Consider the following 23073-nt stretch of genomic DNA (forward strand, 5'->3'; position numbering starts at 1 on the left):
TTTACATTGTGGTTTATATTTTAGCCTATGCAATTTTCTAAATTTTTAGTTATCTTATGTTTTACCTTATGATTTACATTTTAGCCTATAGGCCCCTACACATTTTTGGTGTAATTTAACATGTCCTGTATCTATCCTTGCATAATCTTGTGGAACACTTCCATTGCCCCAAATTACATTGATTCCATCAATTCAATACCTCTTTCACCCTCCCTTCAGGGCCCACAGTGACAATCAGTCTTCATTGCTTGAAGGGCCATGTTCAGAGATAACTTGCAACAATGTTGAGGGCTTGACATGCTCAACTGCCCTAACGCATTGGGAGCCACCATTTCTCTTGAGAGATACAATTTCCTCTATTTGAGAACATTAGTTCTCCCCAGGGCATGGGTATACCCCCACTCTCATTGTATGGGTCTCATCCAATGATATAACCCACTATCACAAAATGACCACTCACCCACTCCCTAGAAGCCTGTCCTGTGTCAGATTCTCCCATTTAAGCATCTGAAACAGGTAACCTTCCTTATTATATTTTTTAAAAAGTTTTCTCAACATTATGCTCTCAACCAAATACCTGACAATCTCCTATGTTCATATGTTCCCCCACACTCCCCCAATTTCTTGGGCAATATTACCTATCCTCCCATCCATAGCCCCCTCAAGCCCACAAAACCCCACCTAAAGGTGTTCTTATGCCCCCATCTTATCCCTTCCCTGTACAAATACTTACCTCCAGCTTAACATAGATTTCACCCAGAGAGTTGTCAGCTCGCAACCTTCCTCTACCCCTCAAAGTCCTTTAAGGCTATCATCCGGTCTCCAGCTTTCTGAGGCAGCTTGGTTTACTTATTTCATATCATTGAGGTCAGGTAGTATTTGTCATTCAATGCCTGGTTTGCTTCACTCAACATAAGATTCTCAAGATTCATCCATGTTATCACATGTGTTTGTAGTGTATTCAATCTTAAAGCTGAGTAGTATTCCATTGTATGTATATACCACATTTTTTTAATCCATTCATCTGTTGATGGGCATTTGGGTTGATTCTAACTTTTGGCAATAGTGAACAATGCTGCTATGAACATTGGTGTGCATATATCAGTTTGTATCCTTGTTTTCAGTTCTACTGGATATGTACCCAACAGTGAAATTGCTGGGTCACATGGCAAATCTATAGCTAGTTTTTGAGAAACCGCCAAACTGTCCTCCAGAATGGCTGGATCCTTCTGCATTCCCACCAGCAGTGGATGAGTGTTCCCATTCTTCCACATCCTCTCCAGCATTTGTAGTCTTCTGTCTTTTTCATAGCTGCCAATCTTATGGGAGTAAATTGGTATCTCATTGTAGTTTTGATTTGCATTTCCCTAATACCTAGAGATTTGGAGCATTTTTTCATTGGCTTTTTAGCCATTTATGTTTCTTCTTTGGAGAAGTGTCTGTTTAAATCTTTTTTCCCATTTTTTAAATGGGTTGTTTGTCTTTTTATTTTCAAGATATAGGAGTTTTTTTATATATACAGGATATAAGTCTCCTATCAGATATATGGTCACCAAATATTTTCTCCCATTTTGTAGGCTCTCTTTTTACTTTCTTGACAAACACCTTTGAGGTGCAGAAGGCTTTAATTGTGAGGAAACCCCATTTATCTATTTGTTCTTTTGCTGCTTGTGCTTTTGCTGTGAAGTTCATGAAGACATTTCCTATTACAAGGTCCTGTAGATGGTTCCCTATATTGTTTTCCAAAGTCTTTATGGCCTTGGTTCTTGTATTTAGGTCTTTGATCCATCTTGAGTTGTTTTTTTTTGTATAAAGTGTGATTTGGTAATCCTCTTTCATTCTTTTACATATGGATATCCAGTTCTCCAGGCACCATTTGTTGAATAGGCCATTCTCTCCCAGTTGAGAAAGTTTGGTGGCTTTATCAAATATTATATGACTGTGTATATGAGGATCTATATCAGAACTCTCAATTTGGTTCCATTGGTCTGTGTGTGTCTCCTTGTGCCAATACCATGCTGTTTTCACTACTGTAGCTTTTTGTAGTCAGTTGTTTTGAAGTCAGGTAGTGGGATTCCTCCAATTTCATTTTTCTTTTTCAATATGTCTTTGGCTATTTGCAGCCTCTTTCCTTTCCAAATAAATTTCATAGCTAGTTTTTCTATTTCATTAAAGAATGCTGTGTTGATTTTATATTGGAATTGCATTGAATGTGTAGATCATTTTTGGTAGGATAGACATCTTAATATTTAGTCTTTGTATCCATGAACAGGGAATATTCTTCCATTTATTTAGGTCTTCTTTGATTTCCTAGAACAGTGTTGTGTAGTTCTCTGTGTATAAGTATTTTACATCTTTAGTTAAATTTATGCCTAGATATTTGATTTTTTAATTGTTATTGTAAATGGTATTTGTTTCTTGACTTCCTCCTAAGCTTGCTCATTATTGGTGTACAGAAATGCTACTGATTTTTGTGCATTGATCTTATAACCTGTGACTTTACTGAACTCATTTATGAGTTCTAGAAGCTTTCTTATAGACTTCTCAGGGTTTTCTATGTATAGGGTCATGCCATCTGCAAATAATGAAATTTTGACTTCTTCCTTCCCGATTTGAATGCCTTTTATAGCTGGTTCTTGCCTCAGTGCTCGAGCAAGTACTTCTAAGTCAATGTTAAATAGAAGAGGCGATAGTGGGCATCCTTGTTTTGTTCCTGATCTTAGAGGGAAAGATTTTAGGATTTCACCATTATAAACGATGTTGGCTATGGGTTTTTCATATATACTCTTTATCATGTTCAGAAAATTTCCTTGTATTCTGGTCTTTTGCAGTGTTTTTATCAAGAAAGGGTGCTGTATTTTGTCAAATGCTTTTCTGCATCTATAGATATAACCATGTGATTATTTTCCTTCAGTCTGTTTATATGGTGTATTACATTGATTGGTTTTCTTATTTTGAATCATCCTTGCATACCTGGAATGAATCCCAGTTGGTCATGGTGTATAATTCATTTAATGTGTTGTTGAATACAGTTAGCAAATATTTTGTTGAGGATTTTCGCATCTAGGTTCATTAGAGAAATTGGAATGTAATTTTCCTTTCTTGTGGTGTCTTTGGTTGGCTTTGATACTAGGGTAATGTTGGCATCATAGAATGAATTAAGCAATGTCCCTTCTGTTTCGAATTTTTGGAAGAGTTTCAGCAAGTTTGGCATTAATTCTTTCTGGAATGTTTTGTAGAATTCACCTGTGAAGCTGTCTGGCCCAAGGTTCTTCTTAGTTGGGAGGTTTTTATGACTGATTCTATCTCTTTACTTGTGATTGGTTTAGTGAGATTGTCAATTTCCTCTTTCATCAACATAGGTTGCTTATGTGTTTCTAGGAATTTGTCCATTTCCTCTAAATTGTCATTTTTGTTGGAATATAGTTTTTCAAAATATCCTCTTATGATAGTGTTTATTTCTGTGGGGTCAGTGGTGATATTCTCCTTTCTTATTTTGTGTATTTGCATCTTCTCTCTTTTTTTCTTTGTTAATCTAGCTAAGGGTTTGTCAATTTTATTGATCTTCTCAAAGAACCAGCTCTTGGTTTTATTTATCTTTTCAAGTGCTTTCTTATTTTCTATTTCATTTAGTTCTACTCTTATGTTTGTTCTTTCTTTCTTCTTCCTGTGCGGTTACTGTGTTCTTTTTTTTACTAATTCCTCCAAATATGCAGTTAGTTCTTCAATTTTTGCTCTTTCTTCTATTTTGATGTATGGATTTATGGCTCTAAATTTCCCTCTCAGTATTGCTATTGCTGCATCCCATAAGTTTTGGTACGTTGTGTTATCATTTTCATAAGTTTCAAGGTAGTTATTAATTTCTTTTGAGATTTCCTCTTTGACCCACTGTTTTTCTAAGTGTGTGCTATTTAATTTCCATATCTTGCTGTGAAATCTGGGCCTCTGTCCCTTGTAGATTTTCAGCTTCACTCCACTGTGGTCAGAGAAATTATTTTGTGTGATTTCAATCTTTCTGAATTCATTGAGACTTTCTTTGTGGCCTAGCATATGATCTATCTTGGAGAATGACCCATGTATACTTGAGAAAAGTGTATATCCTGCTGTATTCAGGTGTAATGTTCTGTATATGTCTATTAGGTTCAGCTCCTCTAACATACTGTTCAAAGTTTTTGTTTCTTTATTGATTCTCTTCTGAGATGTTCTGTCCAAAGTTGACAGTGGTGTATTAAAGTACCCTACTGTAATTGTAGAGGCATCTATTCTTTCAGTTCATTTTTCCAGTGTTTGCCTCACATATTTGCAGGCACCCTTGTTAGGAGTATAAATATTTATGATTGTTCGATCTTCTCAAAAGATTATCCCTTTCACTAATATGTAGTGTCCATCTTTGTCTCTCACAATTGTTCCGCATTTAAAATCTATTTTGTCTCATATTAATATAGCTACTCCTGCCTTTTTTTGGTTATTGTTGCTTGTAAGATTGTTTTTGAGCCATTCACTTTCAACCTCCTTGAATCCCTGGGTCTAAGATGTGTTTCTTGTAGACAGCATATAGATGGGTCATATTTCCTTATCCTATCTTCCAGTCTTAATCTTCTGACAGGTGAGTTTAATCCATTGACATTCAGTGTTATTACTTTCAAGAAATTATTTATGTTAGCCATATTTTGTTTGGACTTGTGTTTGTTGTATTTTGTTTGTTTGTTTTCTTCTCTTATTGTCATTTTAGTTCTCTTTCACTCTCTTCCAACTCTGCTTCTCCTGTTTTTTTTTCTTTCTTCCTGCAGAACTCCCTTTAGTGTTTCTTGAAGGACAGGGTTCTTGTTGGCATATTCTTTTAGTTTCTGTTTATCTGTGAATATTTTGAACTCTTCATCATTTTTGAATGCTAGTTTAGCTGGGTAGAGTATTCTTGGTTGGAAATTTTTTTCTTTTAGTACCTCATACCATTGCCTTCTTGCCTCCATGGTTTCAGATGAGAAATCAGCACTTAATCTTATGGAGCCTCCTTTGTATGTGATCGTTCTGCTTTCTCTTGCTGCTTTTAGAATTTTCTCTTTGTCTTGAGCATTGGATAATTTGTCAATTATATGTCTTGGGTAGGCCTGTTGGGACTTATGCTCTTTGGGGTGTGTTGTGCTTCCTGGACATGTACATCCATCTCCCTCAGTAGATTTGGGAAGTTTATCAGGCATTATTTCCTCCAACACCCCTTCTGTCCCCTTTCCCTTCTCTTCTCTTTCTGGGATGCCTATAATGTGTATGCTTGTGCCTTTTGCAGTGTCATTCTGGTCCTTAAGTCCCAGTTGATTTTTTCCATCTTTTTATCAATCAGTTTTACTATCTGTTTGATTTCAGATGTACTGTCTTCCACATCACTAATTCTCTCCTCTGTCTCTTCTAATCTTCTGTCATTTGCTGAGAGTGTATTTTTGATTTCTTGAATTGTGCTGTTCATCACCATCATATCCATTATCTTTTTGTGTTTGACTGCAATTTCTTCTGTATTCTCTCCAAGTATTTTCTTTATATTCTTAAACTCTTCCTTTACTTCATTAAGTTGGTCTCTAATATATGTTTTGAGAACTTTAATTACTTGTCCAATGTTTTGCTCCTCTTCCTGGTTTTTATTTTGTTCATTGGATTTGGCCATGTTTTCCCTATTATTGGTTTGGTCTGTAGTCTTTTGTTGCTGTCTGGTCATCATTTTATCTTGATAGGTTTAATCAGTTCCTTAGCTTCTTTGTCTAGTCTTGGGGTTTAATTAGTTGTTGTTTTTGTTTAAGTGTTATGCCTTCTCTTTGTCACTTTGTCCTTCTTATTCTATTTTCTTGTTGCTGGCTAAGTTCACTTTGAAGGAAAATATTAGGGCCAGGGGAAACAAATGCATAAGAAAAGAAAATGTACAAAGTAGTATTGATAATAAATGTTAACAGAGCAACAATGTGAGATGCAAGAGAATGTATATTAGACTCATGTACGTTGTGTAGAGTTATAGCAGTAAGTAGAGTACCTATAATGAGACAGTCAACTGAATATGGGGAGGAATATAGTATGAATTAGAAGTCCAGTGTTTTCTGAGAGAGGGAAAAAGAAAAGAAAGACAATAATATCAAGAGTGGATGAAAGACAGAAAACAGAACAAAGGTATTAGAAATAAAAAGTCAGACACTTTGGGGGCCAAACAATGGGAAGTGGAATGTAAGGGAAACAGTAAATGATGGAGGATAGAAAGATGTAGAAGAAACAGGACAGTGTAGGTGGCCAAAATCAATACACACAGACAAGAGGAAATGGAGGTTGAGGAAACACAGCAAATATGAAGCACTTCCTGCAACACCTATTATATAAAATAAAATAAAATAAAATAAAATAGAAAGGAAGAAAAAGAGAAAAAAAGAGAATAAAGAGGAAAAGGGGGGCAGCATGTCAGGAAATGAAAGAGAAAAATACTAAAGAAAAGAAAAAGGGCCTTGGTGGATGAAATGGAAGAAAAAACCAAGAGACAATGCAACAATAGCAACCACAAAAAAAAAAAAAAAAAAACAACCAAAGTTTCAAGCTAGGAATCCTCTTTGCAGTTAAATAACATGCTTAGGGATCTGACATTCCCCCTTTCTCCCTTCCACACTTCCCTCTCTCCCAGGGCAGCAGAAAAGCTGCATGAGGGGTCCAGTAGGAGATTCAAGTGGGTCCTTGGTGAATCAACTCAACACAGAAGACAATGACTCTTTATTTCCAACATGAGAGCACCTACACCTCACCAGAAACCCCAAGTATGCTATTGGAAGCTTGGATAGCACATCCTACAGTCCCTCCCCCTTAGATGTGCTAGGGGGGTCTAATTGATTTTCTGACTCCACCTTCTCCCAAACCAAGTTTCCTATCCCAGGACGTTTAGGTAAATTGGGCTTAAATTGGGCTTTATCAGCAGATTCACCTCTCCTTCCTTCCCAGACTCTCCCCAAATCAATTGGTGCGCTCCTCCAAGCTCAAAGAGAAAACAAAAACAAAAACACAGAGGGCTAGGTTAATCATGGACCTCAGCGGGGAACACTGGATTTGGGAATGGGAAGTCCGGGATATTGCAGACTCAAGGTATGTGAGTCTGTGAAGCATGGGCTACCGGGGTTTAGGGAATACGGACCTGGGAACCATGCATCTGGTAAACACGGGGTTCAGGAATGCCTCAGCACAACAAAGTTTTCAGGAATTACCGCGACTGCCAGCCCTAGGGGGATGGGTCCCACCCACAACTTCTGTCCTCCATGTCAGAAACCCAAAATTCTACCTCTTGCAAGAACCTCTTCTGTCACTGTCTCACCAAATTGACATCTAGACACCTGCCTTGCAAGCCCCTGAAACAGCCTGCTCCAGCAGGACTCACACCCTACTCAGCCACTTCTTTGCAGGAGAGATTATGAGGTGGACTCACTCAGCTGCCATCTTGCCCCACCCTCTCCCTGTGGATATTTTGATAGTCACATTATTTCAATCACGATGGTCCTTTGTGTACCATGACAACTTTCATTCTTTTTTTAAAACTTTTTTTGCCAGTTTTATGACTATCTGATTTTCATCTCTTCAAATAGGTCCATTTTGGGTCTGCATTTGTGTTTAATCTGTTCTGTAAGTAGTGAGGACACTGATAATTGCTTTGCAGTCAGGTGTATGCTTTTGAGATTTCAGGTGACTGAAAATGACTACTCCCATCAGTACTTTAGAATTAATTAGAATACCAAGGACTTGACTTGACTTCAATAGATTAATATTAGGATATTTTGTTAGTAGGATATACCCTAACAATTGTTCTCTTCTTAGCATTATTCAGTTTCTTTTGCCACAGTGATATTAATACATAGTGGGATACAGTTGGCAGACATTCATTAATTCAAGTCTCCTTTGAATTCAGACTCTGGAACTTGCTGGTTGTGTGAAACAGAGGAACAATTTATTTGAGCTTTGGTGTTCTCATCTATAAAATAAGGATAATAATATACATCTTAAAATGTTTTGGTAAAAATAAATGAGGTAGGGAAGTGGATATGGCTCAACTGATTGGGCTCCCATCTACCATATGGGAGGCCCTGGGTTCGCGTCCCAGGGCCTCCTTGTGAAGGCAAGCTGGCCTGTGCCTGCAGAGAGCTGATGGCCTGTGCCAGCGGAGAGCTGGTGCAGCAAGATAGCACAACAAAGGGAGACAAGCAGACACAGAGGAGAGCACAGCGAATGGGCACAGAGAACAGACAGCAAGCAAGCGGCAAGAGGGGGGGATAAATAAATAAAAAATAAAATAAATGAGGTAATAAATGTGGAATAATACTATCTGGTATGTCAGAGATGCTAAAAACATTCATGTTCTTCTAAAAGAACTTATTTCAGGATATTTTATGGAAATCTTTGCTGTGCAGAAAGAGGAAACATTCTTTGCAAGTGATTTAACTACTTGTTGAAATAAAACAGTTTTGAGCTGATTAATTTTTAATGACTAAAGGAGAATGATTTTCTTTTACATTATGTAATAATTTCAGAAGGGAAATAGGCAGGTTTGGGAACCAAACATTTTTCTATTAATCCTGACTTTACTACTTATAAGTTACATGATCTGGAAAAGTCAGTATTCTTATTGATGATATGTAGATAATTCTTTTAAGATCTTTATGAAAATTAGAATTAGTAGATTCAAACCTCTTGATGCACTGTCACAATTTAAGTGCTTAATTATTTTCTTTTACTTTAAAAAATTTTTTGAAGTATATCACACATACATAAACATACATAAACAATAAGTGTATAGTAATAGTTGTGAACTTACAAAACAAACATATTTAACATCATACAAGGCTATCACACCTCACCCCACCACTAATACCTTTTGTTGTTAAACCTTTTTAATGAATGATAAAAGAGCATTGTCAAAATATTACCAGTAACGAAAATATTTTCCCCCAACCTCCCTTTATTATCTTTATATCATTTACATATGAACATACATAACAATAAGTTTATAGTAAAAGTTATGAACGTAAAAAACAAACATGCATAACATCATACAGAGGTCCCATACATCAACCCTCCACCAACACCTTGCATTGTTGTGAGACATTTGTTAAAATTATGAAAGAATATTGTCAAAATCTTACTACTAATTATAGTCCTTATCTTATATTTGGTGTATTTTCCCCCCAACCCACCCTATTGTTATTTTTTAAATATATTTTCTGTGATGGAAATTGTAAAATATAAAACAATCATGCACATTCACAGAATTCCCAAACAAAACCCCTCTATCAACACACCACACTGTAGTGGAACATTTGTTGTAAATAATATCTGATTGTTACCACGTCCATAATGTACATTCGGCACACATTTTCCAAACTGCCCCATCATTGACACAGTACATGTCTGGCATAGGTGCAAGAATATTATATTATTACTGCTAACCACAGTCCATAGGTCACTCCAGTTGTACCTGTGCTTCTCCACATTCCTACCACCCTATAATAGTGATTGTATATTTGCTGTAGCTACAAAGAACATTCTTGCATCTGTACCATCAACCTCAATTCTTATCCACCTCTTGGTTTACTGTGCTATTCAGTTCCTAGATTATTCTCTAGCATTCTGTTAATTGGCATTTATGTACCTAGACTACATTTTCAGTCACATCCCATTAATAAACTAGCTGTTAGTATATGTTACCATCCACTTTATATATTTCCATACTTTTACAGTAAAGCTAATTAAGAATGCTACTGACGTTAAATAACAGTAGACCATCTCAGTCCTCCTCTTATATCCTTTAAGAATCCACCACCTACTATGAGGTCTTGAAGCTATTTTCCTACAATTTCTTCTAGAAACTTTATGGTTATTGCTTTCATTTTTAGGTTTTGATCTTTTTTGAGTTAATTTTTGGGTATGGATATCCTGTCCTTTCAGCACAATTTGTTGAATGTACTGTTCTGCCTGAGATGTGTGGGTTTGACAGGCTAGTCAAAAATCGCTTGGCCATACATATGCGGGTCTCTTTCTGAACCATCAATTTGGTTCCATTGGTCTATGTGTCTGTCTTATGCCAGTACCATGATGTTTTTAGTATAATAGCTAAGTAATATAATTTAAAGTCTAGAGAGGAGAGTTCACATTTCCTTTTTAAGATGTGTATCCTTCCAAATAAATTTGAGAATTGTGCTTTCAATTATTTTTTTAAAAATGCTGGTGGACTTTCATTGGGATTGCATTGAATCTGTGTATCAATTTGAGTAGAACTGACATCTTAATATTTAGTCTTCTATCCATGATCATGGAATGTTCTTCCAGTTATTCAGGCCTTTTAAAATTTATTTTAACATTGAGTTGCAGTTTTCTGAATAAAAGTGCTTTGCATCATTGGTTAAGTTTATTCCTGACTTTTTTAGTTTTATCTCCCATATTTTATTTTCACCACTTTTGACACTTTTAGCTACTTTCATTGTAATAATCTTCATTTCTAGGCCTCTCTCTTTACTTTTCAGGCTCTAACACACCCATTAGAATTTCCTGAAAGTCTGGTCTCTTGGTTAGAAATTCTCTCAGTTTCTGTTTATCTGTAAATACTCTAAACTCACCCTCAGTTTTTAAAGACAATTGTGTTGGATATAAGATACTTATGGAATCTGGAAGTTTTTCTCTTGTAGTATCTTAAATACATCACACTATTGTATTCTTGCATTCATGGTTTCTGGTGAGAAATCAGCACTTAATCTTATTGGGTATCCCTTATATGTTATGTAAGGCTTTTTTCTTGCTGTTCTCAGAATCCTCTTTGTCTTTGGCATTTGACATTCTGATGAGTATGTGTCTCAGAGTTAATCTATTTGGATTTTTTTGGATGGGAGTACATTGTGCTTCTTGGACACAGATATCTATATCCTTCAATAGGGTTGGGGAATTTTCTATCATTATTTCTTCAAATATTACTTCTGCTCCTTTCTCCTCTTCTCCTCCTTATGGAACACCCATGACATGTATGTTTGCATGTCTTTTGCTGTGATTCATTTTCCTGAGACCTTGTTCAATTTTTTCCTTTCTTTTCTTCATCTCTTCTTTTGTATGTTCACTTTCAGAGGCCATTTCTTCAAGCTCACCGATCCTTTCTCCTATCACCTCAAATCTGCTATTATATGATTCCGATGGTTTTTAAATTTCATTTATTACACCTTTCATTCCCATAAGATCTGCTATTTTTCCATGTATGCTTTCAAATTCTTCTTTGTGCTCATCCAATGTCTTCTTAATATCCTTAGTCTCTTTAGTCATCTCATTGAATTTATTAAGGAGATTTGTTTGAACATCTATGATTAGTTGTCTCAACTCCTTTATGTCTTCTGGGGGCTTATCTTGTTCCTTTAACTGGGCCATAGCTTCCTGTTTCTTGGGGTGAATTGTAATTTTTGTTCGTGTCTTCGCATGTGGCTTACTAGAGTATTTATTCTGGGTGTAGTTTTTCTCTTTAGATTAAGACTTCCTGCCATTCTCCTTTGCTTGTTGTGCAGTATAAACCAAGGATGTAGCTGGTGCTATAAGCTGTGGAGGCTCTAGCTGCCCTCATTATCCCAGGGACCGATGGAGCTTCTCCCAACTTTCTCTTTTGCTAGGATTAGGGACAGAGTCACAGCTGTGTGGAATAATCCAAGTCATGCAGGCCTAGACTCTAGTTTCCCAGAGACTGATGAAGCTTCACATCCCTTTCTTTCCTGCCTGGAGTGGGGAAGGAGCTTCAGGTTTGGGCAGTGATCTGTGCAGTGCAGGTCCAAGATGACCATGGTTGTTCTGATAGACTTTCAATTATTCAGTCTGTGACAGCCAAATGTACCTGCAGTTACCTGAAGAGGTTGGTGCAGGGCCCACCAGCTTCCTCCCTGCCAGAAGTGGGGCTGATGCCTAGGCTAGGAGCAGGCTCATCTGGGTGAAAGAAACTGATTCCTACTGTCACTGTGATTTTTGGTCATCCAGGCTTCCTCTCAGGTTGGGGGCAGAGTCAAAATGGCTCCTTCTGACCTGAACAAGTTCAAACTTTGGCTGTCCTTAGGGTTTTACTCTAGCCAGCCAAATCCATCACTAGCTGAAATCGGTGGTCAACTCTTGCCTCCTCCCCTGTTTTTGGGAAGCAGAGCTTCAAATTCCAGCCACAGAATAGCTCCTAGGACAGCTTGTGCTGCCAAAGTAGGATGATCACTGGCCTCTGCAGGTTGGCTGCAGACTGGCACAGGTCCCTGTAGCTTCCTCCCTGCTGGAGGTAGCACTGGAGCCTAGGCTAGAGTTGCAATCTGATTTGGATGGAAAGAAGCCAGTCCCTACCAGAACTGAGATTTTCAGTCTGCTCTCCTGCCCCTTGTGCCAGGCACATAATTAAGATGGCAGCTACTGGCCTCTTTCTGACTTGGACAGGTTCAAACTTTAGCTGTCCTCAGGATTACACTTTAGCCCACCGAATTTAGTCATCAGTAGCTGAAGTTGGTGCCCAACCATCTCTTCCTCCCCCATTTTTGGGAAGTGACACCTTCAATTCTAGCTGTGGAACAGCTCCTGAGGGGGCTTGTGCCTCCAGTGGAGGATGGGCACTGGTCTCTTGGGTGTGGAGTGCTCTACTTATGAGTCTTCTCTGCAGATGGGCTGTCTACTCCTTCCATTCCTTCAAGGATGTGCCAGGATGCTCTTCTAGTCTCCTGGAACCCCCAAACAGGTGCTTCAGCTAGCTCTAGATAGCTCTGCATATTTACTAACTACCCTGTAGCAGAAACTGACTCTAGGAGCACTTACTATGCCACCATCTTGCTGGTTCTCTTAAGTGCTTAATTATCAATATTGCTATTTTTACTATTTCATTGGACTAAGATTTCAAATGTATTAGCACCATTAAAGGAGGAACTTCTAAATCTTTCTACTTGCTTACTTGAGAGCAATCCCATCAAGATATATGTTAATGAAAAATAACTAATTTTTCTCTTTATTTATTGAATACATTGAGCCATGATGCCAGAAAATTTCTGTGGTGTTTTACACCAAGTCATCATTCAATAAATGTGCATAAGTTAAATGGAATAATGGAAAATGGATGTTGATTTACCCTAGTAATTAATACCAAATGTATATTAGTTGTCAAAAACCATAATCCTAGCAGGAAGCCTGCAAAGATTAGCAAACAAATCAATGTAAAATACTTTTGAATCTGAGACTCAAATGGCAGAGAAAAAAGTAGAGACATTGGAATTCCAAAATGTAAAGTTGTAGGTGATTCTGATTGACAAAGCATCATTGAAAGGAATTCAAGAAGGGAGCATGGACATGTTTCCATAATCTCTTCCTGAAAAATCAAAGCCATTGAGTTCTGGAAAACAGTTAAAGGGTTGTAATAACAGGGTAAGCATTGAATCAAGAAAAGGAAAATTTAATAATGGTGTGAAAACTCATGGTACCTTTTCTAGCCCATTCCTAATTCCTTCCCTGCCTTTGTGCACAGGCAGCCCAAATTCCAGGTAAAAATTCCTGGCCCTGGTTCTGGAAGGAGCAGAATAATTTTTATGTGCTTATAGGGCTGGGTGTATGTCTGTACCAGTCTGTCAGGTGGCAGCCTGAGTACTGAACAAGGATGATTTTCTCAGCCTTATCAGTCTCAATACTTTCTCTGACAATGAAGATCACATGGCGTCTAAAATGCTTGGAGAAAACAATCAAACTCATTTTTCTGATGCAAAAGACTACCAGCTTTAAGACAAAAAAGAACTTCCTTAAATTTGCTAAAAAAGCTATGAGAAAACCATACAAAGATCTAAAGGAAATAAGGAAAATTGTATACGAACAAAATTGGAATTATTCAGTCTAAGGAATAGAAAGAAAGAAGAACGAAGAAAGTGAATAGAGCCAAAAAGACCTGTGGATTCCTTCAAGTTTACCAATATATGCATTATGGGAGTCACAGATGGAGAGGAAAGAGAGAGAGGGACAGAAAGAATATTTGAAGAAATAGTACATGGAAACTCCCCAAATTTAACAGCAATAACAACAAACCCCCCTAAACATATGTATTCAAGAAGCTCCATGAATTCTAAATAGGATAAATCCAAAGAGATGCACATGGGGACACATTATAATAAAACTGTTGAATGCTAAAGACAGAATCCTGAAACCAACAAGAGAGACGCTATTGTTTTGTACAAGGGAACCTTAATAAAATTAAGCACCAATTTCTCAACAGAAACCTTAGGGGTAAGAAGTCATTGGGATAACATATTTAAAGTACTTTAAAAAATCCCCAAAGAAGAATATTATATCTGGCAAAACTGCCTTTGAAAAATGAGGGGGAGATTAAGATTGTTAATCTCAGAATTCCCATATAGTGAAAAGCTGGAGGCATTTGTCACAACTAGACCTGCTGTACAAAAGTGCTAAAGGGAATTCTTCAGGCTGAAAGGAAAGGACATGAAACAGTGCCTTGAAGCTGGTATGAAGAAATAAAGATCTCTGATAAAGGTAACTATATGGCTAAATATAAATGTCAGTACTAATGTATTTTTGGTTTGTAGCTCTACTTATTACTTCTTCCAACATCTAAAATGAAAACGCATAAAAAATAATGATGATCAGTGGTTAGGAAATGCAATGTGTAAAGATGAAATTTGTGACAAGAACAACATAAAGGGATGAGGGTGGGGCAGTCTAAGAACTTTGATATATTATTGAAGTAATGTTTTTGTCAAATCAAACAAGAACATTACAGATTTAGGGTGCTAATTAAGCCTCATGGTTACCCAAAGAAAATATCTGAAAATACACACAGAAGGAAATGAAAAGACATTCCAAATGGTTCACTACAAAAGATCAAATAAATAAAATCTAGACTGTAATGAAAGAAATGACAGACAAAATTTATGACTTATAAAAAGCATATAACAAAATGGCAAAAGTCCTGTGCTACCAATAGTTACTTTAAATGTAAATAAATTAAACTCTCCAGCCAAAAGGCAGAGGTTGTCAAAATGGATTAAAAAAAGTATAACCCAAATATCTGCTATTTACAAGAGAGTCACCTGAAACTCAGACATAAGTAGGTTGAAAGTGAAAGTATGGAGAAAATACATCACACAAGTAGAAACCAAAAGAAAACTGGGGTGACCAAACTACTGTCAGACAAAATAGACTTTAAGTTAAAAACTGGTAGAAGGGACAAAGGACATGATATATTGATAAAAGGGTCAATTTATCAAGAAGATATAACAATATTAAACATTTATGCACGTAACAACAATGCCCCTAAACATATGAAGCAAACATGGACAGATCTGAAGGGAAAAATAGATGGTCCTATATTAATAGCAGAAAGCTTCAATATACACTTTCAATAACTGATAAAACAGGTAGACAGAAGATCAGTAAGGAAATAGAAGCAATTCTATAAATGAACTAGAGCTAACAAATATAGAACACTTCACCCAATATTAGCAGAATATGCATCCTTCTCAAATAAACATGGATCAATTTCTAAGATAGAACATGGTTTAGGTAACAAAACAACACTCAATAAATTAAAAAATACTGAAATTATACAAAGTGTCTTCTCATCATAATGGAATGATACTAGAAATTAATAATAGAGGGAGTAGTGGACAATTCACAAATATGTGGAAATTAAATATATACTCTTAAATAACCAAAGGGACAAATTACAAGGGAAACTAGGAAATATCTTCAGGTGAATGAAAATGCAAACAAAACATACCAAAGCATGTGGGAAACAGTAAAGGTAATACTCAGAGGTAAATTTATAGTTGTAGATGTTTACTATAAAAAAGAAAGATGTGTAATCAGTAAACTTACCTGGAGGAATAAGAAAAGGTAAAGCTTACTAAACCTAAAGCAAGCAGAAGAAATGAAATAATAAAGATTAGATTGGAGATAAATGAAGTAGAGATTAGGAAAACAAAAGTGTGGCAACCCCATTCAATGGAGAAAAATATTCTCTTCAGCAAATGGTGCTGGGGAAACTGCATATCCACATGCAAAGTATGAAAATGGACAAGTACCTCACACTATATGCAAAAATTAAATCAAAATGGATGAATGATCTAAATACAATATTCAAAATTATAAATTGTTAAAAAGAGAACATACATGAATATCTCAGGACATTGTATTAGGCATTGGGGTCTTTGACTTTATACCTAAAACACAAGCAACAACAATAATAAATATTGAACTTCATCAAAATTAAAAACTTTAGGGTACCACAGTACCTTGTCAAGAAAAAGATACTCTACAGAATGGGAGGATATATTTGGAATCCATATATCTGGTAAAGCTTTAATATCCAAAACATAAAAAGAACTCTTTCAACTTACACACATACAAAAGAATAAACAACCCAATTAAAACTGGGCAAAGGACTTGAATAGACAGTTCTTCAAAGAAGATATACAAAGGGCAAAGAAACATTTGAAAAGATGCTCAGCATCCTCAGCCATTAAGGATAGGCAAATAAAACAGAATATAGCCCTTCACACTCACTAGGATGACTATTATTAAAATAATGGAAAATAAATATTGGCAATGATATGGGGAAATAGGCACTTTTGTGCATTGTTGTTGGAAATGTAAAATGGTGCAACCACCCTGGAAATCAGTTGACATTTCCTGAGAAAGTTAAATATAAAATCACCACATGGCCCAGCAATCCCACTTCTGGATATATACCTAAAATAACTGAAAGCAGGGTATTTGTACAATGGCATTCATAGCATCATTATTCACAATAACCAAAGGGTAGAAACAACCCAAGTACCCATTGACAGATGAATTGATAAATAAAATGTGGCATACACATACAATGAAATATTATTCAGCCATAAGAGAAATGAATTCTAATACATGCTACAGCATGTACTTCATTAGGATACCATGTTGAGTGAAATAAGTCAGACACAAAGTGGCAAAAATTATATGATTCCATTTATTTGAAATACCTACAACATATAAATCCAGAGTCAGAAAGTAGATTAGTGGTTTCCAGGGGCTACAGGAGGGGTGGATGGGAGTGTGATGGCTTGGATCTGTGTACCCCAGGAAAATATGTTCTTAATATTCATCCATTCCAGTCATTGTATATAGGACCTGGCAATATTCTTAATAGGTATATATCCAGAAGAACTGAAAGCAATGACACAAGTAGACATCTGCACACCGATGTTCAAACAGTGTTATTCAGATAACCAAAAGTTGGAAACAACCCAGGTGTCCATCAACTGATGAATGGATAAACTGTGGTGCATGCACATGGTGGAATATTATGCAGCAGTAAGAAGAAAGGAAGTCATAAAGTATATGACAGCCTGGATGAACCTGGAAGACATTATGTTGAGTGAAGGAAAACAGTCACAAAATGACAAATACTGTATGATTGTGCTATTATGTACTAAATATATAAACTCATGGAATTAATAATCAGAATTTAGGTCACCAGAAAATAGAGTGAGGGTGGAGAATGGAAAGGTGATGGTTAATCTATGCAGAATTGGTTAAAAGGTTGTTTGCAACTTTTGGGTAATGAAATGACATCATGAGAGCGCATCATGGTGTTTGTGACTAGCAGAGCTATTACATGGGTACGACAGTGGTTGAAAGGAAAAGCCTGAGGACATTTATATTTCTAGAAGGAAAGCTAAAAAATGTAACCTGGGACTGTATAACATAGTGAAATCTAATGTAAAACATGAATATTGGTGATATTGCATATGTTAGACTATTTTTTTAAAAATAGAAATACCAAAAAAACTAGATAAACACAGAATAACAGCTATGTATTGCAGGGGAAAAATAGGAAGACTGAGAGGTGATGAGTTTGTTCATTTTTTTTTTCTTTTTGTATTGTTACTATTGCTAGAATAATGAAGATGTTCTAACAATGACTGGAGTGATGAATGCACAACTATGTGATTGTACTGAATAGCATTGATTGTACACTTTGGATGAATTTATGCTTTATTAATATGTATCAATAAGATTTGTTATAAAAATTGAACAGAATAGGCTGAAAGTAAGGGCTACATAAGTACAAGGATAAAAAGAATTTTTAAAAAAGTCTTCATAGTTGTATTTTAAATACTTATCAGTCAAATATCAATATAAGCATTTCCAAGCCAGTGCCATAATACATATTCTCACACACTTGAAGCACTTTCATGCATTGCTTGACATATACAAGTGTGTTCCAGGCACTGTGTTAGAACGTGGAATCTGACAGAAAGGTGACGACATGGCTCACATATTCAAGGAACTCTCAATGTACAGGAGAGGTAGTACAGTAAGTCAGTCTTAAAAAGTATATATCGTTAAGTCTTTTGGGAAACCAACTGAGAACAGGAGCAGAATGAGCTTTCAGAGCTACTGCTCTTTTATACAGAATTAGAACTTGGCTATTAGTTTAAAGGCAATTAGTGTAGTGTATAACACTAAAGGAAAGCAGTCTTTTCTCAAACTTTTATATTAAATAGCATGATAACCATTACTTTGGGATGGTTTTGTTGTCCACATTTAAGGAAACATGAGAATAGATTAGATCATCTGTTAAAGTCTTTTTATTTTCATTCTAGGATTATATGAAAATGAGAAAAAAAAACATCCTTTTAAATGAAATTCCCCACTAAGAGATTTGAGTTGAGTCTTAAAAGGATTGGAATTATAATCTTTTATACTGAATTACTGAAAACTAGTATAAGCAAAGGCAAGAGCATAATGGTTTTTCTGACTTTGAAACCACCATTTGTAAAATAAGAGAACACATACTTCAGAGAGAATATTTTCAAGGTTCTAATAAAATGCAGGGATTATCTGGGTTTTATTCTGTTTGATAGTAATGACTGTTTTCTTTTTGCACCTGTAGCAAATATTTTGAGGTACTGATTTGATGATAATAGTTTTTGTGTTATTATATCACCAAAAATATATCTTACTAGTTAATACTTTATTTTTTATCTCAATATGAAAAATGTAGACCAAGAGAAAATTACTTAGTAGTCATAATATTACAGTTCACTTGAATTTCAAGTCACAAATTATACCAAATTCCCTTAACTTTTTTTCATAGAATATATATTTATCCCCAAGGCTACATGGGGATTAATGAAGTTCAAAGGAAGAGACTTATCCTTCTTTCAACTATAACTTGAAAGTTTCTCTCCTTTTCTACTATTTTGGTCTAGAAAAATAAGAGACAGAGAGAGAGAAATAAAAGTAGTGGCATGCAATTGGCTGAATTTCTCTCTGTTGGTTTAGTGATGAGAAAGAGCCACTGTTGGGGTGGTTTACTCAGCTGGGAGGAGTAGTGATATCTGGAATGAGAATGAGAACCTGGAATATGGGTTCAAGGTTTCAGTCCCCTTACCTAGTTTAGTGTTCCTCTTCTCCCCAGTGGCCCAAGAGAATATTCCACTCACCTTTATCCCCTGCACTTCCCTGCATTAACAAATGTTTCTTACTTATGTTTAAAGATGTTTTCCACCTGCACCTGCAGTTGCCTCAGTTTCCAACTAATACTTTACAAAACTGAGTCGGTAGCATTTTTCCTGCCATCAGAGATGAGATTTTTATAAACTATATTTTCTGACTCAATACAAATAATTTTATGCTTCATAGTCTTTATTTAGATAATCCTACCTCATACATTCTGTAGAGTACTCTTTGGTAAGAGGTGGAATCATGATGAGATAATGTGAGTTGAGAGCTGCTAGGGTAGGCATAGAGGTCTTATTTGCAAGGATTCTCTAGTCCCACCCCCTATCTCTCTTCCATGTTGTTCAGACAGAGTCTGTGACAATACTTTCCTTCATCACACTCACTCTTGGTGGCAATACCATCTGCCTTGACTACTAGTAGGGAAGAAGAGGGCTATTGAAAACATTATCCCCAGATATGGTGGCAGTTCCCTCTGTTTAAAGTAGAAATATTAATAGAAATTCCTAACCTTGGAAAGTCCAGAAAAGACAAACAGTATTTTTCGAAGATTCTGTACCAGCAAGAGTAGAATATTATTATTTTTCTGGTTTTTAGGTAGAATGAGATCTGAATGCAAAATCAAATTCTGTATCTTTGGCCTATAGCCTTAGAATTGGGAGATTGCTTTCTGTGTCTAGATGAGTTATGGTAAAGTTGTTACAGGGAGAAAACAATGCATTTTTGCAGTAGTTGGTTTCAAAATGATTAAGAGACTTCCACTCATAAGGAAAAATATAATTGCATGCTATTTGAACATTATAGCTGCAGCCACATGACATCTTTTCATGAAAATTAATGATTATTAGCTTTCCAGATCATTAAACCAGAGCCTGGAGTTGAGATCAAAGTTGATTTCCCTGAGCTTTCTTCCTCGTGAGCTTTGTAGCTTAATATAATTGCCCTCTTTTTTAGTGATAGCCTTGAAGAGAACTGATCAGCCTCATAAATGACCTCTATAAATGACCTCCATAGAGCACCAAGCTAACAGAGGCAGAAATGGAAACTTGATGCTTTATTCCTTCCTCCCCCAACAAGAGACAAGACTAAACCATGGCTTTCAAAACCTTGTATAACCCACCATACTTCCTTTAAAAAGTAATGCTATTTTAGAGGGTTACAGCTAGGTTATGTGTATCCAAAAGCTAACTCTATACCATTTGATTATAACTCTCATTCGTCTGACTGTTAGAATAGGGCACGATGCATACCACAAAATTTGAAGGAGCAAATTCTATCCTCTTCTTCCCTCACTTTGTACCAGAATTGCTGATAAATTAAATATAATTATCCTTTCACTTCTGATTTGACACTTGGAAGAACAGCCTCCTGTACATATGGTATGATGGGATGTTTCTAATAGTGCTGAGATTTCTTCTGTAAACATAAAAATCAGTTAAATATTGAAGAGTTGTGTGACCTTGCTAGAAATTGACTTTAATTTTCTGTTTCCTTGTTTTTAAAAAATAAGGTAATGCCTAAAGTCACTAGTTTTTATCCTCCTCCTTTTAGAGAGAGGAGTTGTTTACTTTTAAAAATAGAGTCTTATTTGGAGCCCAATTAGAAAGCGGATAAAATCAGAGCTTCTCTGCTTGCATCAGAGGTTGTTTGGGTAGAGTTCCTAGCTGCCAAGCCCCTTTCTCACCCATGAGTCTTCCAGGAGAATCCTAAGGCTTCTCAGGACACAACTCAAAACTTACTGGGCAATATGATCTCTCAAAGCACTTTAGTTCTTAGACACTGTGATTCCAACAAGTGATTACTAAATATTTCCATGTTATTTGTTCCATACTCTTTTATACCCCATGAACAGTTGACAGAAGTCCCTGTCATCAAAGGATAGTAAGATTTTTGGCAAGAGAAAGGCCAATGGATATCTGAGGGTGCATGGAGGCCAGCTTTGGGGTGGCTGGGAGTGGGGGGGCAGAAAAGTATGTTGTATTTTCATGGAAAATAGAAGTGAAAGAATATATTGTTCTTCCTTCAGGGTTAAAGTAAGAATCAGTAGCCATTCAAAGGTAGTATGCAAAATCTTTTGGGAAAGAACGTTTACACATGGAGGCTCTCAATAAATGTTGGATAAGGAAACAAAGAAGGAAGGGAAGGAGGGAGGGAGGGTAAAGGAAAGAAATGGAAAGAGAGAGATAAAGAGAGAAAAAATTACTGCCTTCTTTCTCTGTTTCTTTATTGCATTTCTGATCTCCTGAATTGGGATTATTATTAGGAAGAGAAGAAGTGGGGAATGCTGTGTGTTTTATTAGCTGGTCAGAGAAAATTCATACAGGGAAATTGGGGAGTGGCAGCTAGAATGAAGAGGGAAGTCAGGTCAGATATCTGTGGCTGTGGGAGAAGAGGGAAGTGTTGTAGTAGAAACTTGTCAGAACTGGAGAAGTTTTTCTTGGAGTATGGATAAAAGGCAAGCTGTGAGATGCTGTGGCTTGCATGTTCAAACATCACCACAACTAGGATACAAGAAAATATGGTTTTAAAAAGTAATTCAAATAATTAAGTGTATCTTGTGTGTGGATTCTGGAAGATATTGTTCCTATAAATGGTGCCAGAAGCCATTTCTTTTTCATCTGCAGAACAACTGAGTAGACTCCCTCATGCTTTTGAAAGTCTTGCTTTGCTCATCTCTCTCTTTTTTAAAAAAGATTTATTTCTCTCCCCTTCCCCCCCTCCCGCCAGTCTGCTTTCTGTGTCCATTCACTGTGTGTTCTTCTGTGACTGCTTGGCAGTCTTCTGCCTGAACATGCAGCCCTGCCTCACAGTGTTCCTTTCTCACTGTACCTGTGCCTCTTAGAGATGCTTCCCCATTCCACATTCACTATGCAAAACATGATTACACAAATTTTTTAAAAGGCTGTGATTTCCTCCTTCATCCCTTCACCCTCTTTCTATGTATTATATTCCCAGTCTTAAGGGTGCAATGTGAGCCTGATAAAGAATCTGCTGCTGGACTAGCTTTATTTTTTCATACATACTTAAAAATAAATTTTTTTAAAGAGGTAGCAGGGATTGAACCCAGGACTTCATATATGGGAAGCAGACACTCAACCACTTGAGCTATATCTGCTTTCCTCATACATACTAAAGATGTTTCCCATGTTTTCTTCTAGGAGATTTGTAGTTTTTGATTATTATTTTAGGTCCTTGATACATTTTGAGTTTATTTTTTAATATGGTATGAAGTAGGAGTCCATCTTCACTTCCTTTTTTAGAGAAATCCTTCAGAAAGTTTTAAAATAGGAATAGAGCTGGGAGTTTCCCACCTCCCTTTACCAAGCCCTCATCTCTCCAACACGACAATGACTCTTTATTTCATTCCCATCACACCCAAGTGTTAACGCCAACCAACCCACTTTGCCTGCACCAGTCAAACTTTCTTTGGAATTGCTTGAGCACTGAGCAGTAAGGTATTTGCTGCAAATTGGGAGTGGAAGATACTGGAGATACCTGAGGCTGCTTTGGAGATGTGGGAGACCATGGGTGCCAAGCTAAAAGCTTTTTTGCATGTATGTGTGTGTGGGGGGGGGGTTGTTG

General features: G+C 36.5%; 1 protein-coding gene across 1 annotated transcript in view; it reads left to right on the top strand.

The window, feature by feature from the left end:
- Positions 1-23073, top strand: part of UNC13C (unc-13 homolog C) — a 738074-nt gene that overhangs the window by 140657 nt on the left and 574344 nt on the right. The gene's annotated exons all lie outside the window — the stretch shown is intronic.

The sequence above is a fragment of the Dasypus novemcinctus genome, chromosome 3 (genome assembly GCF_030445035.2).
Source record: "Dasypus novemcinctus isolate mDasNov1 chromosome 3, mDasNov1.1.hap2, whole genome shotgun sequence".
Lineage (NCBI taxonomy): Eukaryota > Metazoa > Chordata > Mammalia > Cingulata > Dasypodidae > Dasypus > Dasypus novemcinctus.